A 20,115-nucleotide genomic window follows, 5' to 3' on the forward strand; every position below is an offset into this window, starting at 1 on the left:
AGAGACATAACCAAAAAGACTCCCAGTTGTAATCACTGCTAAAGGTGACTTAGGTGTGTGAATACTTATGCTTATGTGACTTAGGAATATTTTTACTCCTGAACTTACTTAGGGATACTTATTGACACAAGACATTTCAGCTTTTCATTATTTGTAACAAATTCTAAAAACAATTCCACTTTGACATCATGGGGTATTGTGTATATGCCAGTGACACAAAAATCTCTATGTAATCCATTTGAAATGCAGGCTGTAACACAACAAAATGTGGAAGAAGTAAAGATGTGAATATTTTCTGAAGGCCCTGTATCTCTTGGGAGATGATGATCATATGATGACTATCAAATATAGCCACCAGTCAAAACATAATTGGACATTGAAAAAACGAAACCAAATAGATACAAAATACTTTCAGAAAACAAACCACTTTTATTTATCTATTTCAGTTATATTATAGCTGTACACAGCATAAATCATATATCATGCACACCTCAGCAAACGATCAGCTTAAAAGCAAAACAAATGATCATTGCTAATTGCTTTCCAATCTAGAATGTCTTCAGAGAGCAACAGTCAGCTGTGAAGAACTGAAGTGAGTGTACAAAGTCAATGTCAATATTGTAGAAGCAACTTCTGCATTGTTATTTTGTCCAGTTTTGCATGGCCATCATAATCCACATTCTATGAATCTTTATAGTGAGCTTGAAGTCAAAGGACCCCCCCCCCCCCCCTTTTTTTCTAAGGTGAACCAATGGGAGCACTCCACAAGGTCTCATGTGATCCGGTTGGTCCAAACAAGCGACCTTCGATCTTTCACTCTCACACGTTGATCTGTGCGGACACAAAGACAATGGGTTAGATGATATGTGGCTCTTTCAATTGTTCAGTACTGTTATGTGGTTAAAATGATACTGAAACCACACTTTGGACTGAACACATAAATGCAGTAAGATAGTATTGCTATCAGTTCAATATGCTAGTAAATCAGCGCTGATGACAGGGTGATGATGCAGTGTGTGTGTGCACGCGCAGTGGGTAATGATTGCAGGGATGTGCATAAGGACCCCCCTCTTTTTTTCTTAGGTGAACCTAAGAACCTATGTCACTGTCGCTGCATGTGTGTTTCTCCCATCTCCTACCATCAGTCCTGTGGTTGGCCTGTGTGTGTGTGCATTTGTGTGTATGTGGGGGGGGGCACACACGAACCCTTATCTCCCAGTGCAGTGATCCCCTCAGTCTGCACACAGACACAGGTCAGCACAAACAGCCTGTGTGTGTGTCTGTGCCCCACCCCACCCCCAACCCCTGACCTCTAGGTGTGGGACGGGGACGTCTAGAGGAAGGGCAGTCAGCTGGGACCCCCGAAATTACACCTCTGGGAAAACACAGACACACAATCCCAGACTCACTCAGAGACACACTTCTCTTGTCTGGCTTTTGCAACGTCATGGCCCTATGACTCTACACTGTGATGTTCATAAGGCTATCATCAATACCTGTTGTATAAGGTGTGTTCCGTTCATTACGGATAAGGAATAGTCATAATAATTGGTCATAAAGGAGGCAGGCATGGCCGGTTTAAAACAATAACTCAATTCAGACCTATGCATTTTGACAATAAACCAATATCCAAATGCAATAGACTAGGGGATATATATATATACATATTCAGTTGAAGTCAGAAGTTTACATGCACCTTAGCCAAATACATTTAAACCCAGTTTTTCACAATTCCTGACATTTAATCCTAGTAAAAAAATCCTGTTTTAGGTCAGTTAGGATAATTTCTTTCATCACATTCCCAGTGGGTCAGAAGTTTACATACACTCAATTAGTATTTGGTAACATTGCCTTTAAATTGTTTAACTTGGGTCAAACGTTTCGGGTAGCCTTCCACAAGCTTCCTACAATAAGTTGGGTGAATTTTGACCCATTCCTCCTGACAGAGCTGGTGTAACTGAGTCATGTTTGTAGTCCTCCTTGCTAGCACATACTTTTTCAGTTCTGCCCACAAATGTCCTATAGGATTGAGGTCAGGGCTTTGTGATGATCACTCCAATACATTGACTTTGTTGTCCTTAAGTAATTTTGCCACAACTTTGGAAGTATGCTTGGGGTCATTGTCCATTTGGAAGACCCATTTGCGACCAAGCTTTAACTTCCTGACTGATGTCTTGAGATGTTGCTTCAATATATCCACATAATTTTCCTTCCTAATGATGCCATCTATTTTGTGAAGTGCACCTGTGCCTCCTGCAGCAAAGCACCCCCACAACATGATGCTGCCACCCCGTGCACGGTTGGGATGGTGTTCTTCGGCTTGCAAGCCTCCCCCTTTTTCCTCCAAACATAATGATGGTCATTATGGCCAAACGGTTCTATTTTTGTTTCATCAGACTAGAGGACATTTCTCCAAAAAGTATGATATTTGTCCCCATGTGCAGTTGCAAACCGTAGTCTGGCTTTTTTCTGGCGGTTTTGGAGCAGTGGCTTCTTCCTTGCTGAGCGGCCTTTCAGGTTATGTCGATATAGGACTTGTTTTACTGTGGATATAGATACTTTTGTACCTGTTTCCTCCAGAATCTTTACAAGGTCCTTCGCTGTTGTTCTGGGATTGATTTGCACTTCTCGCACCAAAGTACGTTCATCTCTAGGAAACAGAACGCGTCTCCTTCATGAGCGGTATGACAAATTGGAAATTGCTCCCAATGATGAACCAGACTTGTGGAGATCTACCATTTTTGATTTGTCAAGCAAAGAGGCACTGAGTGTGAAGGTAGGCCTTGAAATACATCCACAGGTACACCTCCAATTGACTCAAATTAGATAAATTAGCCTATCAGAAGCTTCTAAAGCCATGACATAATTTTCTGGAATTTTCCAAGCTGTTTAAAGGCACAGTCAACTTAGTGTATGTAAACTTCTGACCCACTGGAATTGTGATACAGTGAATTATAAGTGAAATAATCTCTGTAAACAATTGTTGGAAAAATTACTTGTGTCATGCACAAAGTAGATGTCCTAACCGACTTACTAAAACCATAGTTTGTTAAGCCCATTTTTTGTCCATTAAAATAACATAAAATTGATCAGAAATACAGTGTAGACATTGTTAATGTTGTAAATGACTATTGTAGCTGGAAACGGCAGATTTTTTCTGAAATATCTACATAGGTGAACAGAGGCCCATTATCAGCAAACAGCACTCCTGTGTTCCAATGGCACGTTGTGCTAGCTAATCCAAGTTTATAATTTTAAAAGGCTAATTGATCATTAGAAAACCCTTCTGAAATGTTGTTAGCAGAGCTGAAAACTGTTGTCCCGATTAAAGAAGCAATCTAACTGTCCTTCTTTAGACTAGTTGAGTATCAGGAGCATCAGCACTTGTGGGTTCGATTACAGGCTCAAGATGGCCTGAAGCAAAGAACGTTCTTCTGAAACTTGTCAGTCTATTCTTGTTCTGTGAAATAAAGGCTATTCCATGCGAGAAATTGCCAAGAAAGTGAAGATCTGGTACAATTCTGTGTACTACTCCCGTCACAGAACAGCACAAACTGGCCCTAACCAGAATAGAAAGAGGAGTGGGAGGCCACGGTGCACAACTGAGCAAGATGACAAGTACATTAGAGTGTCTAGTTTGAGGAACAGATGCCTCACAAGTCCTCAACTGGCAGCTTTATTAAATAGTACCTGCAAAACACCAATGTGCTATTGAGTCTTCACATAGTGACCGATGGCTTTGCCCACTCATATAAAGTCATTGCTCTGACTCTAGGGCACAATGCCTCTCGTACCCATGGAAGGTGGCCTCCACCAGCAGATTGGTCTAATATATTCAGAGGGGTACAGCCTGCCCCTCCTCTCCCCCCTCAACTCTCACACTGTTGAAAACTTAGACGAGGCCGCTCACACACACCCCAGCAGACTGGGGTTGAGGGGACTGGGGGAGAAGGCTGATTAGGGGGTTGTCCACCCCACCAGACTGTAGGAGAGGGCTGATTAGGGGGTTGTCCACCCCACCAGACTGTAGGAGAGGGGTGGTTAGGGGGTTGTCCACCCCACCAGACTGAGGTTGAGGGGACTGGGGGAGAGGGCTGATTAGGGGGTTATCCACCCCACCAGACTGGGGTTGAGGGGACTGGGGTAGAGGAGTGGTTAGGGGGATGTCCACCCCACCAGACTGGGGTTGAGGGGACTGGGGTAGAGGGGTGGTTAGGGGGTTGTCCACCCCACCAGACTGGGGTGGTTAGGGGGTTGTCCACCCCACCAGACTGGGGTAGAAGGGTGGTTAGGGGGTTGTCCACCCCACCAGACTGGGGTAGAGGGGTGGTTAGGGGGTTGTCCACCCCACCAGACTGTAGGAGAGGGGTGGTTAGGGGGTTGTCCACCCCACCAGACTGGGGTAGAGGGGTGGTTAGGGGGTTGTCCACCCCACCAGACTGGTGTAGGGGGGTGGTTAGGGGGTTGTCCACCCACCAGACTGTAGGAGAGGGGTGGTTAGGGGGTTGTCCAACCCACCAGACTGGGGTAGAGGGGTGGTTTGGGGGTTGTCCACCCCACCAGACTGGGGTAGAGGGGTGGTTTGGGGGTTGTTCACCCCACCAGACTGGGGTAGAGGGGTGGTTAGGGGGTTGTCCACCCCACCAGACTGGGGTAGAGGGGTGGTTGGTTGTCCACCCCACCAGACTGGGGTAGAGGGGTGGTTTGGGGGATGTCCACCCCACCAGACTGGGGTAGAGGGGTGGTTAGGGGGTTGTCCACCCCACCAGACTGGGGTAGAGGGGTGGTTTGGGGGATGTCCACCCCACCAGACTGGAGTAGAGGGGTGGTTTGGGGGTTGTCCACCCCACCAGACTGGGGTAGAGGGGTGGTTTGGGGGATGTCCACCCCACCAGACTGGGGTAGAGGGGTGGTTAGGGGGTTGTCCACCCCACCAGACTGGGGTAGAGGGGTGGTTAGGGGGTTGTCCACCCACCAGACTGGGGTAGTTGCGGTGAAAGGGAACTCTTCTATCAGTACTGCCAGATCGACTAGCGTCTATAATATATAAAGGCAGGGTTCCATTATAAAAGATGGATCCCACTCCTTGTCCTAACACTGGTCTCTGGTGTTTTTTTTATATGAATAAATGATCCCCAAGACTGTATGTGTGTGTGTGTGTGTGTGTGTGCGTGTGCGTGTGCGTGTGCGTGTGTGCGTGTGTACGTGTGTGCGTGTGCGTGTGTCTGTGTGTGTGTGTGTGTGTCTGTGTGTGTGTGTGTGTGTGTGTGTGTGTGTGTGTGTGTGTGTGTGTGTGTGTGTGTGTGTGAGAGAGAGAGAGAGAGAGAGAGAGAGAGAGAGAGAGAGAGAGAGAGAGAGAGAGTGAGACTTTCTTTCTGTTACTGCTCCTGATATTGTGTCTGTCCAACAAAGACTTCCCCGTGGCCCCCTCATTATAAATACATGTCATTGGATCACACCTCGTCTGAATCACTGGGTCTGCTGTGCTCTAAGTGGCCGTGACTGAGTCCTGAATGAGTGGCTGGAGGACAGTTCTGCCAATAAAGCCCGTGTGTTTGTGTCTGTCTACGGCCCCCAGCCTATGGGAACCACAGCCTCACAGCAGGCTAGGGTCAAGGGTCGGGGGCTGTCTGTTAGACACACACACATATGCATGCACACTCTTCTCAGACACACACACTCCTGAATCGCCTTTTATGTAAACTACACGAAAGCAAACTTGGACTGAAAGATGAGAATGGAGGGAAATAGATGAGAGGAGAAATAATGGGAAAATGGCAAGGTCATTTAACACATTTCTCATCTACCGCTCTACTAATTGCTTTTACTCTTTACTTGGCAATGCCACTACTGTCTACATATCATTATACTGTATATCATGCATGTAAATCCTACAGGGTTAACCTTTACTCTTAAAGTGTGCCATAAATACTAGGCTGGACTAACAATGCTATTTCTAATGCTTATGAGTTTGCCAAGAGAGTACCCAGCACTTCTGTCATTTGAACCTTGAATGCATAGATAATTAAGACTCTGCAGCATAAATGGTTCCTACAGTATGATGCGGGCCTAGGTAAAATAGAGAGAGCGAGAGAGGCATGTCAGCTTTCAATATGGGGCACCGAGTTTTCTGCTGTCTCAACAGAGACCCACGCAGCCATCCCAGTCCTGACTCACTTATCTCCCTGTGGAAAATTAGAACCAGGCCGCAGAATTGTCCTCTCTCTTCCATCCCTCTCCCTTCCTCTCTCTCTCTCCCTCTCTCTCTCTCTCCTACGACTGCAAATATCAAGGCGGCTATTTCTGACTTAATCCTCTCATCCCTTGTTCCCTCTTTGCTTCCCTGGATTGGATAGTTTCCTTCGCTTGACTTTCACTCGTCTTTTTAAACTTGGGAGTGAGGTGTGACCTAGACTAAAGGACATGCAAAAGTCCCACTTCTTACTCACCAATAAACAGTAACATAAACAAATACTAGAACCGAGTCACTAGTCTGTGCACAGAATCTGCCTGTGCTATTGTTACTCGGAATTTCAACAGGGGCTACACTGGAGTGCATCATATGGATTTACACTGGGCACTACAACAACTCACACCAGATTGTTCTTGAACTTTTGAGTGATCCAGAGTGGACAATAGTAATGATATGAATGGGGCAGATGAACTTGACTGAGAAAGAGAGAGGGAGAGAACAACTTGAGATTCAGTCAAGAGAGGCTCAGGCTTAGGGCACTAGCTAAAAAAACACATTTCATTGTCCCAGGTTTGTATGTGTGTGCATGGATGTGCATGTGCACATGTGGGTATTAGCAGATATGTTTGCCGGGGCACCTGTTAGAATAACTCTGAATGTGTTTCTAGACTCATTAATGCAGTTTGGTTACAATGAACAGAACCAGAGATGGCGGCTGGCCATGCTAATCACTGCACTAGCCATGCTAATCACTGCAATAGCCATGCTAATCACTGCACTAGCCATGCTAATCACTGCACTAGCCATGCTAATCACTGCACTAGCCTGCCTCTTGCTTCCCATGACCCTCTGATGCACATGTCTCCTCCCACTCGCCAGACTAGGACCCAACATAGCCGCCTGCAGACAGCTCCTGATGGGAAATGGAGGTGGCATAGAAGAGGGGGTAAAAGTGAAGGGGGTGGGGGTCCCTCTCCACATTCTCTCCATCACAATTGAATTATAGAATCCACTCTTCTTTATCAGTGGATTGATTCAGCCCAGCTGATGGTGTGTGTGTGTGTGTGTGTGTGTGTGTGTGTGTGTGTGTGTGTGTGTGTGTGTGTGTGTGTGTGTGTGTGTGTGTGTGTGTGTGTGTGTGTGTGTGTGTGTGTGTGTGTGTGTGTGTGTGTGTGTGTGTGTGTGTGTGTGTGAACTATTTGCATTGGAATTAGCTACGCTGGCCTGAGATCTTTCCTTAGGATCTGCCATTGTGCAAATAGAGAATTGGAGGATGAAATGAGCAAATGGAGGAGTAAAGAAAAAGAAAGATGTGAATGTTTCAATACAACAAGGATTTTTGGAGGCGAAGAAGAGCAGATATAGCTACTACACACTCTGACCTATCAGGGCAGAGAGCTGAGAAAGACACAGGAAAGAGAAACGCGGCGAGACTCAAAAGGTTTCATTGCTAGGCTTGATTTAAGTCAGAGAAACGGAGGCCTGGTGGCGTGTGAAAGTTGGGAGACTACACGCACCCACTTCTCAAAACTCTGGGACAGGGAGACATGGTCTATGGGTCTATTGAGCAGACGGAGAGGGAGGTGTCCCTTTAAGCAGAGCTAATGAAGCTTACACCCCAATGCATTAAAGAAGAGAAGCGAGAGTTAGAGCTGGCCTCCTTCACCCATTCACTCACTTCCTCCCTTTGGAGAGATCCTGGTGAGGTCATGATTTCCTCTCTTAAAGGCGTAGCACAGCTCATAATGCGGAGGTACACACTCTATGCGGCTATAGAGGTGCAGGGGAGAGCAAGGGAGAGCTAAAGGGAATGGTTTTGATGGGTGAGAGAGTAAGGGAGAGCTAAAGGGAATGGTTTTGATGGGTGAGAGAGTAAGGGAGAGGGAATGGTTTTGATGGGTGAGAGAGTAAGGGAGAGCTAAAGGGAATGGTTTTGATGGGTGAGAGAGTAAGGGAGAGCTAAAGGGAATGGTTTTGATGGGTGAGAGAGTAAGGGAGAGCTAAAGGGAATGGTTTTGATGGGTGAGAGAGTAAGGGAGAGCTAAATGGAATGGTTTTGATGGGTGAGAGAGTAAGGGAGAGCTAAAGGGAATGGTTTTGATGGGTGAGAGAGTAAGGGAGAGCTAAAGGGAATGGTTTTGATGGGTGAGAGAGTAAGGGAGAGCTAAAGGGAATGGTTTTGATGGGTGAGAGAGTAAGGGAGAGCTAAAGGGAATGGTTTTGATGGGTGAGAGAGTAAGGGAGAGCTAAAGGGAATGGTTTTGATGGGTGAGAGAGTAAGGGAGAGCTAAAGGGAATGGTTTTGATGGGTGAGAGAGTAAGGGAGAGCTAAAGGGAATGGTTTTGATGGGTGAGAGAGTAAGGGAGAGCTAAAGTGAATGGTTTTGATGGGTGAGAGAGTAAGGGAGAGCTAAAGGGAATGGTTTTGATGGGTGAGAGAGTAGGGGAGAGCTAAAGGGAATGGTTTTGATGGGTGAGAGAGTAAGGGAGAGCTAAAGGGAATGGTTTTGATGGGTGAGAGAGTAAGGGAGAGCTAAAGGGAATGGTTTTGATGGGTGAGAGAGTAAGGGAGAGCTAAAGGGAATGGTTTTGATGGGTGAGAGAGTAAGGGAGAGCTAAAGTGAATGGTTTTGATGGGTGAGAGAGTAAGGGCTTGGGCTACACCGTTCTATTACTGCTTTTCATAGAAACAAATCGGTTAGAGTTTGGACCTTTTAATAGTGCCTGTTAATAAATGAATGAAATACCATGTGGTCAAAAGCCTTATGAAAGCATAGACTAAGCAGTGGTCTGACGGAACACACTGCATCACACATGTTGAACATGTCACTTGCTTCCTAACATATCTTAGTTCCAGGAATGTCTGAAATCAGAATGTCAATCACAAAACATTCTCACTCTTTCAGTAGGGGAGGTCTAAGTTGAGGGGGCCTGCCTGTCAGTTATCCCAGAGGGGCTGATGGTGATGATGGAGGACCCCTTCATCACCATCCCCGCAGCAGCATCCAGTCTGACCCTCTCCTGGCCTGAAAGAGGCACTCTGAACTCCAAGGCAAACAAAAGATGGCTACTGCTTATTAAACAGGCCTGAACCTTCATTAGCATCCAGCTAGACCCAGACAGAGCGAGTGGTGGCCCTACAAGCACGCGCACACTTACAACGAGAGAGGCCCCCGGTTTGGCCTTGACCCTTGAACTCTGGGGTTCCCTTTCACCTGCTGCAGAGGCATTCAGGCCTTGGTGGCCGTCTAGCCAGTGCCTGCCTGTTCTGCGTGTATTTTCCCACTTTCCCACGCTCCCGGTCCAGACATCTAGGACCAGCCTGTTCATCCCCCTCTCCATCACCAGCACACAGCAGTATTCGTTATAGGACATTATGGAGATCCGCATCATGTCTCTCTGTCTGGCCGTCTGACTTCTTTGCCCTCACAACCTCTGCACTCTCTAACCCCACCATTAGTATGGGCGAGCCCCCGAAACCCCACTTGAAATTATTGCCACTTCCTAATGAGCGATCGCTATAAATTCCAATGGCGATATCCTCACTTTATTCAGATTGCTCTGTGACTGTGGAACTATCTCCCTTTGTCACAAACGGAGACAACGAAGTGTAATTTCTAAATAGTGTTCAGTCTTCACTGCAGATACGGAACATCTCAGTTGAAATGCTGTCAGTTGATTTTTTTTCCATCTGTCTCTGAGGGTGTTTATTTAGTCGTGTTGTATTGTCTGTGAATGGCACAACCGCATGTTTCCATTTGGCAGCTTCTCAACCTGCCGTAGCGCTTTCCTATTTCACCAGTACCCCTCCCCTCTCCTCTCCTCTTTCCTCTCTCTCTCCGAGTTATTATAGGGTTGTTGATTTCTCTCTACTTCCCTCCTCGTTGCTTCCTCTTCCTGTTCCATTATACATTTCTATTGGCTGTAATCTGCCTTCCATCCTCTCATTGGACAGAGTGAGGCAGAATATCAATAATGTATTCAACATAAGGCTAAAGCTCTTCACTGTAGTGGTGGTGTGTACGTTCGGGTTGTGTATATGTCTGGGTCGTCGGACAGCATATTGGCTCCCTCGCTGCGCTGAATATGTAAATGACTCACACACATGCACATATACGCAGACCAAGACATGGCAAACACCCCCTACTCCCCAAACCCCCTAAACTCTTACCCCTTCGAACACCTCACCCCCCAACCCCCAGGTCTAGACACCCAAATCACCCCAGTCTCCTCCTCACCCAGAATCCCCAAAACCCCAAATACAGCCCCCCCCCCTCCCCTTCCTCGCTCCCACAACCATCGGACATACCCTATGAGTCACGTGACCGCCATTTTGCACACATATAGCCAACTGTACAGGTCTGACTGCAGCAGCTGCCTGGCTGCATGGGCGAATGCAAATACGAAGACAGCATTGTTGCTCAGCTACTCAGACCATTCGCCTCCAATGAATTAATGGGCAAAAACTGTGAGGCTCAATCAAATGTAACTATGGGAACAATGCTCTAGAGGATTTCTTTTATGAGAAATATTCGTCTCCATCCACAATTCCCAGACTTTAACATTTTAATTAATTGACAGTATTGGCTAGTTATTATAAAATTCAGAATTCAGATGAGTAAATGTGCAGTGAAATGATGCCTCACCCAAAAGGTTTTTAAGGTGTAGCATTTTCCCTGTATTTTCCCCTGTATTTTCCCCTGTATTTTCCTCTGTATTTTCCCCTGTATTTTCCTCTGTATTTTCCCCTGTATTTTCCAATGTATTTTCCCCTGTATTTTCCCCTGGATTTTCCCCTGGATTTTCCCCTGGATTTTCCTCTGTATTTTCCCCTGTATTTTCCCCTGTATTTTCCTCTGTATTTTCCCCTGTATTTTCCCCTATATTTTCCCCTGTATTTTCCACTGTATTTTCCACTGTATTTTCTCCTGTATTTTCCCCTGTATTTCCCCCTGTATTTTCTCCTGTATTTTCCCCTGTATTTTCCACCGTATTTTCCTCTGTATTTTCCTCTGTATTTTCCTCTGTACTTTCCCCCATCTGTCTGACTTGTCTGAAAAACACTGAGATACTTGAAAACAATAGTATCAGACATTTCTCTCCGCAATAAGGAGAGCATCAGCTCAAAGGTGAATGACTCAATGCTATTTCCATTCCTCTCATTGTACATCTCTCATTTAATCTCCAATTTGAATTATATACTGAAATAGCAGAGTGGGTTACTCCACAGCTTGGCGACTGGGTAATATACATACACAGATGTGTCCAATGCCATGGAAACCAGACGACCTACTACGAGAGACCAGTGTGCATGATAATGAGGCTATTATGGTCTGTCTGGAATTCGTTGGGCCTGGGCATCCCCTCTTAATTACAGTCTGTGTGTGTGTCTTGCTTTTCATTTACGTGTGTCTGTACATGGATGTCTGTATGCGTGTGTGTGTGCCAATAAACGAGTGTCTGTCTGTGTGTGTGTGTGCCAATAAACGAGTGTCTGTCTGTGTGTGTGTGTGCCAATAAACGAGTGTCTGTCTGTGTGTGTGTGTGCCAATAAACGAGTGTCTGTCTGTGTGTGTGTGTGTGCTTGTGTTGCGTGTCTGTTGCATGTCTGTGTGCGCGTGCGAATAATCATGTGTGTTTCTGGGGGCTTTTGATTAACAAAAGCCCCTGCCTCTCTGTACAGTGAGTGATTTGCATTTCCCTGACTCACACATCCCCCCCCCCCCCAATATGGCACCGCCAGATCATTCTTTCATTGTAGCCACATTACCTCCATAAAACACAATATTACACACACATCACAGGGGAAACCAACAGTGGTGCCTTTCTACCTAGTATACATACACTCACCACCTCTATGGCATGATTATGAGCAATTAGCTGTGTCGGCACACACGGTAACTAAATCAAGTGGATATGCAAATGCAATTAGCCTAGATTTGCATCAGTATATAATTCAAATTGGAGATTAAATGAGAGATGGCGGGTAAGGAAACAGATGGCGCGAGAACTGAGACGCCGATGGGCGCCATCTTTGTCAGAGGAACAGAGTGGTGGCCATTTTGTCTGAGGCTGTGCCCGTCTGGATGAAAACAACTGCGCTGCGTCACCGTGACTAGGACGGTATCTTGGCACTAGCGCCCTATAACAGACAGCTGCTTACAGTAGGCACATACACAGGAAAAGAAGGGGTGTGAGCGAGACCCTCCATTATGGGCTGGTCGTAGTACACATACACAGGAAAAGAAGGGGTGTGAGGGAGACCCTCCATTATGGGCTGGTCGTAGTACACATACACAGGAAAAGAAGGGGTGTGAGGGAGACCCTCCATTATGGGCTGGTCGTAGTACACATACACAGGAAAAGAAGGGGTGTGAGGGAGACCCTCCATTATGGGCTGGTCATAGTACCTAACACTACCAGACAATTGCAGGGTACAGTGCATCTGAAAGAGATGCTATTCGAGACCAATACAGATTTGTGGGTTGTGTGTGTTAGTTTACGTCCCACAATACAGGTACCCCGCTACCATCTCGAAGGCGGAGACAGTACAGGTGCATCAAAGCTGGGACCGAGAGACTGAAAAACAGCTTCTATCTCCAGGCCATCAGACTGTTAAATAGTCATCACTAGCCAGCCTCTCCCCAGTACCTTACCTTGAACCTTAGTCACTGTTACTAGCTGGGTAACACCCGATACTCTACCTGCACCTTAGAGACTGCTGCCCTTTAAAAAAAAATGTTTTACCTTTATTTAACTAGGCAAATCAGTTAAGAACAAATTCTTATTTTCAATGACGGCCTAGGAACAGTGGGCTAACTGCCTGTTCGGGGGCAGAACGACAGATCTGTACTTACAACCTTTCGGTTACTAGTCCAACAGTCTAACCACTAGGCTACCCTGCTGCCCCTATGTACATAGTCATTGAACACTGATCACTTGAAATGTTTACATACCGTTTTACCCCCTTCATATGAACAAATACTGCTGTGCACATCTTTTCTATACATATACTGTCTATACACACAAGTATATATGTAAAACAAATTCCGGACTCTGACATTGCTCTTAATTTACATTTTTAGATGTTTGTTTATCGGTTTGTATTGCTAGGTATTACTGCACTACTGGAGCTAGAAACACAGCATGTCACTGCACCTGCCATAACATCTGCAAATATGTGTATGTGACTAATAAAATTGGATTTGAGGTATAATTTTGCTTTATATTAGATTGTAATTACAGGGAATTGCTGTTTGAAAGAAGAAGTATTGCCAGTGTGTGTAACAGTGGGAGAGTATGTTGTTACTGAGTAAGGTATTGTCAGTGTGTGTAACAGTGGGAGAGTATGTTGTTACTGAGTAAGGTATTGTCAGTGTGTGTAACAGTGGGAGAGTATGTTGTTACTGAGTAAGGTATTGTCAGTGTGTGTAACAGTGGGAGAGTATGTTGTTACTGAGTAAGGTATTGCCAGTGTGTGTAACAGTGGGAGAGTATGTTGTTACTGGGTAAGGTATTGTCAGTGTGTGTAACAGTGGAAGAGTATGTTGTTACTGAGTAAGATACCTGTCTGCTGGTTCTGTGTTTTCCAGGGAGTGTCCAGTTATCTGTACTGCTCCTGTTGATGGCCTTGTGTTTTCCAGGGAGTGTCCAGTTATCTGTACTGCTCCTGTTGATGGCCTTGTGTTTTCCAGGGAGTGTCCAGTTATCTGTACTGCTCCTGTTGGTGGCCTTGTGTTTTCCAGGGAGTGTCCAGTTATCTGTACTGCTCCTGTTGATGGCCTTGTGTTTTCCAGGGAGTGTCCAGTTATCTGTACTGCTCCTGTTGATGGCCTTGTGTTTTCCAGGGAGTGTCCAGTTATCTGTACTGCTCCTGTTGGTGGCCTTGTGTTTTCCAGGGAGTGTCCAGTTATCTGTACTGCTCCTGTTGATGGCCTTGTGTTTTCCGGGAGTGTCCAGTTATCTGTAGTGTGGCCTTGTGTTTTCCAGGGAGTGTCCAGTTATCTGTACTGCTCCTGTTGATGGCCTTGTGTTTTCCAGGGAGTGTCCAGTTATCTGTACTGCTCCTGTTGATGGCCTTGTGTTTTCCAGGGAGTGTCCAGTTATCTGTACTGCTCATGTTGGTGGCCTTGTGTTTTCCAGGGAGTGTCCAGTTATCTGTACTGCTCCTGTTGATGGCCTTGTGTTTTCCAGGGAGTGTCCAGTTATCTGTACTGCTCCTGTTGATGGCCTTGTGTTTTCCAGGGAGTGTCCAGTTACTGCTCCTGTTGATGGCCTTGTGTTTTCCTGTCCAGTTATCTGTACTGCTCCTGTTGATGGCCTTGTGTTTTCCAGGGAGTGTCCAGTTATCTGTACTGCTCCTGTTGATGGCCTTGTGTTTTCCAGGGAGTGTCCAGTTATCTGTACTGCTCCTGTTGATGGCCTTGTGTTTTCCAGGGAGTGTCCAGTTATCTGTACTGCTCCTGTTGATGGCCTTGTGTTTTCCAGGGAGTGTCCAGTTATCTGTACTGCTCCTGTTGATGGCCTTGTGTTTTCCAGGGAGTGTCCAGTTATCTGTACTGCTCCTGTTGATGGCCTTGTGTTTTCCAGGGAGTGTCCAGTTATCTGTACTGCTCCTGTTGATGGCCTTGTGTTTTCCAGGGAGTGTCCAGTTATCTGTACTGCTCCTGTTGATGGCCTTGTGTTTTCCAGGGAGTGTCCAGTTATCTGTACTGCTCCTGTTGATGGCCTTGTGTTTTCCAGGGAGTGTCCAGTTATCTGTACTGCTCCTGTTGATGGCCTTGTGTTTTCCAGGGAGTGTCCAGTTATCTGTACTGCTCCTGTTGATGGCCTTGTGTTTTCCAGGGAGTGTCCAGTTATCTGTACTGCTCCTGTTGATGGCCTTGTGTTTTCCAGGGAGTGTCCAGTTATCTGTACTGCTCCTGTTGGTGGCCTTGTGTTTTCCAGGGAGTGTCCAGTTATCTGTACTGCTCCTGTTGATGGCCTTGTGTTTTCCAGGGAGTGTCCAGTTATCTGTACTGCTCCTGTTGGTGGCCTTGTGTTTTCCAGGGAGTGTCCAGTTATCTGTACTGCTCCTGTTGGTGGCCTTGTGTTTTCCAGGGAGTGTCCAGTTATCTGTACTGCTCCTGTTGATGGCCTTGTGTTTTCCAGGGAGTGTCCAGTTATCTGTACTGCTCCTGTTGATGGCCTTGTGTTTTCCAGGGAGTGTCCAGTTATCTGTACTGCTCCTGTTGATGGCCTTGTGTTTTCCAGGGAGTGTCCAGTTATCTGTACTGCTCCTGTTGATGGCCTTGTGTTTTCCTGGGTCCTTTATGTCCCTTTTATTCTAGCTGGTCAAAATGAATGAACTATATTTATAGGGGATCTGACCTGGGTTTTACTTTTCATGGGTTGTTGTCTTTCGTTCTATGTTCTTTGATCATGCCAATTGAAAAATTCAATTGGAATTGAACAATGAAGAGCCTGATAAAACAAAATCAATTTCAGTGGTTGTTGTGGTTTGTATATCGCTGTGGAGGAAGCACGCCAGTGTAGAAAAGAAAAATAGAAGTGTAAAAATGAGACGTTACTGTCTCTTTGACAAATGTAAAAGCGTCCCCGGGAATAAGCAGTGAGTGGATCTGAAGTCTGGATCAAAAACCAGAACCCCCCCACCAGCATTCACACACAGCTACAGGGTGCAGGTGGGGGAGTACGTCAATCTTTTTTTAAGAAAGCAGAAATAAAGAGAGAGGGAAATCCCCTTTAGCATTCTAAGAAAATAATAATAATAACTCAGGAGAGTGTGTATCATGTGGTGTTTGTTGGGAGGCCCCTTCCAGCAGAACCACACACACCCAGTGTGGTTAGGGACCCAGGCCCAGTCTGAGGAGCCTTGGCTGGGGCTGAGCGAGGTCAAGATGGGCCTCCTCTGGAGGTCTCCAGGCCCTTAGGCCATGGGCTAACCTGGACAACCCCACTCTGTTCTCCACATTCTCTTCTCCATATTGATTTCTCTTGCCGTCATCTCCAGAGGTGCTGGTAACCAGCAGGGACTTATTCATGCCTCGCCAGCCCACTCAGGAGCTCCCTTTTGGGGCCGCACTCGCTTCAAAGGGCCCTGGGATGGGAGGGTAGAGCAGGGGAGGAGAGACGAGGACAAGAGCCCATGGCGATGAATGGATGAACAGCCGCGTAAGAGCCTCTCTCTCTCTCTCTCTCTCTCTCTGTTCAGTCGTCTACCAAGCCTTCATCCTTCACTCCATCCGCCCACTCTCTTTATTTTTCACATTCTCCATCTGTGAAAGGAAAATACAGAGAAAGTGTTTGTTTTTTACCTTTAGCATTCGACAACTCTCGGCTTTCATGCAAATGTGTTACAGCAGCACTTTGACGATGGAGACGTGGGAAGCAAACACCAACTAGTGCTTTAGTAACGTTGCCTCTAGGCTCTACTAAACACAAACAGACACTACAGAAATGAAAAGACATGCGATGGACACGTTGACCTTATGCTCATAATAACACGTTTTATTGGCATATACAATGTAATACACAATGATAACAAAGCTTGCAAAGCAACCTTTTTTTTTGTTTTAGTTTAAATGATATGCTGCAATGCCATCTGATTTGTTATCGGGTTGATTTTGAATTCATCATTTCAGTAATCACACTAATATCTCTCTGATAACCTCCCCAAAGTCTTCTGAAACGATCTCCCTGTCTGTCATCCCCAAGTGCATTGATGGGATATTCAATTCTGATGGTGTCTTGAGTCCTGTTCTGATGGTAATAGCAGAATGGACATTCCTTTATGTACACATCGGGCCGTTTGTCTTTTTCCCCCTACACTGTGAAAGAGTTGGCCTGGGCCTCCCACCACAACCACACACCCCATGTACCCATTTATGCCTATAAGATCAAGGGGCCAGGAGACGTCGACCTATGGGGATGGTAAGCATGATGATGAACATAGCTATGGTTGTAAGAGACGTTTGGGAGACTTGAAAAGTAATGCAAATGTGCAGGACATCTAGGTTGGTAATGCAAGTTTTTGTTGACTGTGTATTTCCGTGGAAAACTGCAGTACAGAACGTGTGTGTATCTGTGTGTCCTTCACATATCAATGCATTCTTATGTGGGAGTGTGTTTGCTTAAGACAGAAAATAGTAGGGACCAGAGAGGTCAGGGGTGCAGCCACGATGGCCTATGCAAGGGGGGGTTATGTGGAGGAAGATTCAGACACAATACTCCCATTGAGAGGGCTCAGACATAGATGTTAACTCCCCATTCCCCCACACACAATAGTGCTCCCCACCAGAGGCGGGCTGAGGGACAATGTTAGTTCAAGGCAGCCCTCCACCAAGCACGGAATAAAGGCACTGCATTATAAAGACAGGAGCAGAGAGGGAGGGTTGAGAGATGAAATGCAAAGGGGAGAGGGAGAGAGAGAGAGAGAGACAGACAGAGACAGAGACAGAGAGAGCGAGAGAGAGAGAGAGAGAGAGAGAGAGAGAGAGAGAGAGAGAGAGAGAGAGAGAGAGAGAGAGAGAGAGAGAGAGAGAGAGGTAACTTCCACAAAGCTGTGAACGATCTGAGAGACAAGGCAAGAAGGACATTCTATGCCATCAAAAGGAACATACATTTCAACATACCAATTAGGATTTGGCTAAAAATACTTGAATCAGTCATTGCCCTTTATGGTTGTGAGGTCTGGGGTCCGCTCACCATCCAAGACTTCACAAAATGGGACAAACACCAAATTGAGACTCTGCACGCAGAATTCTGCAAAAATGTCCTCCGTGTACAACATGGAACACCAAATAATGCATGCAGAGCAGAATTAGGCCGATACCCGCTAATTATCAAAATCCAGAAAAGAGCCGTGCAATTCTATAACCACCTAAAAGGAAGCGATTCCCAAACCTTCCATAACAAAGCCATCACCTACAGAGAGATGAACCTGGAGAAGAGTCCCCTAAGCAAGCTGGTCCTGGGGCTCTGTTCACAAACACAAACACGCCCCACAGAGCCCCAGGACAGCAGCACAATTAGACCCAACCAAATCATGAGAAAACAAAAAGATAATTACTTGACACATTGGAAAGTATTAACAAAAAAACAGAGCAAACTAGAATGCTATTTGGCCCTAAACAGAGAGTACACAGCGGCAGAATACCTGACCACTGTGACTGACCCAAAATTAAGGAAAGCTTTGACTATGTACAGACTCAGTGAGCATAGCCTTGCTATTGAGAAAGGCCGCCGTAGGCAGACATGGCTCTCAAGAGAAGACAGGCTATGTGCTCACTGCCCACAAAATGAGGTGGAAACTGAGCTGCACTTCCTAACCTCCTGCCCAATGTATGACCATATTAGAGAGACATATTTCCCTCAGATTACACAGATCCACAAAGAATTCGAAAACAAATCCAATTTTGATAAACTCCCATATCTACTGGGTGAAATTCCACAGTGTGCCATCACAGCAGCAAGATTTGTGACCTGTTGCCACGAGAAAAGGGCAACCAGTGAAGAACAAACACCATTGTAAATACAACCCATATTTATACTTATTTATTTTATCTTGTGTCCTTTAACCATTTGTACATTGTTAAAACACTGTATATATATAATATGACATTTGTAATGTCTTTATTGTTTTGAAACTTCTGTATGTTATCTACCTCACTTGCTTGGGGGGGGGTTTGGGTGTTTGCATATAAGGAGAGAAAGAGGGGTGTCTGTGTGTCAGCACTGAGGGGTGAGTAGCCCAGGGTCCATGGCTTTGGACTTGAGGAAAAATAGGAATGGGAGAAGGAAGAATGGGAGCAGGAGGAAGGGGAGCAGGAGGAATGGGAGCAGGAGGTTTGGGAGCAGGAGGAATGGGAGCAGGAGGTTTGGGAGCAGCAGGAATGGGAGCAGGAGGAATGGGAGCAGGAGGTTTGGGAGCAGCAGGAATGGGAGTAGGAGGAATGGGAGCAGGAGGTTTGGGAGCAGGAGGAATGGGAGCAGGAGAAATGGGAGCAGGAGGTTTGGGAGCAGGAGGAATGGGAGCAGAAGGTTTGGGAGCAGCAGGTTTGGGAGTAGGAGGAATAGGAGCAGGAGGTTTGGGAGCAGCAGGAATGGGAGTAGGAGGAATGAGAGCAGGAGAAATGGGAGCAGTAGGAATGGGAGCAGGAGAAATGGGAGCAGGAGGTTTGGGAGCAGGAAGTTTGGGAGCAGGAGGAATGGGAGGAGGAGATTTGGGAGCAGGAGGAATGGGAGCAGGAGGTTTGGGAGCAGCAGGAATGGGAGTAGGAGGAATAGGAGCAGGAGGAATGGAAGCAGGAGGTTTGGGAGCAGCAGGAATGGGAGTAGGAGGAATGGGAGCAGGAGGTTTGGGAGCAGGAGGAATGGGAGCAGGAGAAATGGGAGCAGGAGGTTTGGGAGCAGGAGGAATGGGAGCAGGAGGTTTGGGAGCAGCAGGTTTGGGAGTAGGAGGAATGGGAGCAGGAGGTTTGGGAGCAGCAGGAATGGGAGTAGGAGGAATGGGAGCAGGAGGAATGGGAGCAGGAGGAATGGGAGCAGGAGAAATGGGAGCAGGAGGAATGGGAGCAGGAGGTTTGGGAGCAGGAGGAATGGGAGGAGGTTTGGGAGCAGCAGGTTTGGGAGCAGGAGGAATGGGAGCAGGAGGAATGGGAGTAGGAGGAATGGGAGCAGGAGGAATGGGAGCAGGAGAAATGGGAGCAGGAGGAATGGGAGTAGGAGGAATGGGAGCAGGAGGAATGGGAGCAGGAGAAATGGGAGGAGGAGGAATGGGAGCAGGAGGAATGGGAGCAGGAGGTTTGAGAGCAGGAGATTTGGGAGCAGGAGGAATGGGAGCAGGAGGAAGGGGAGCAGGGGGAATGGGAGCAGAATGTTTGGGAGCAGGAGGAATGGGAGCAGGAGGTTTGGGAGCAGGA

General features: G+C 46.5%; 1 long non-coding RNA gene and 1 pseudogene across 1 annotated transcript; one reads left to right on the forward strand and one right to left on the reverse strand.

Moving 5' to 3' along the window:
- Positions 1-406: 406 nt before the first annotated feature.
- On the reverse strand, positions 407-13,884 carry LOC139375755 (uncharacterized). The gene is made up of 2 exons (XR_011627840.1): positions 13,760-13,884; positions 407-831 (listed from the first exon to the last, which is right to left on the reverse strand). It is a non-coding gene; the product is annotated as an uncharacterized lncRNA (long non-coding RNA).
- Positions 13,885-17,116: 3,232 nt separating this feature from the next.
- Positions 17,117-20,115, forward strand: part of LOC139376468 (golgin subfamily A member 6-like protein 6) — a 3,394-nt pseudogene continuing 395 nt past the window's right edge.

Source organism: Oncorhynchus clarkii, chromosome 20 (assembly GCF_045791955.1).
Source record: "Oncorhynchus clarkii lewisi isolate Uvic-CL-2024 chromosome 20, UVic_Ocla_1.0, whole genome shotgun sequence".
NCBI lineage: Eukaryota > Metazoa > Chordata > Actinopteri > Salmoniformes > Salmonidae > Oncorhynchus > Oncorhynchus clarkii.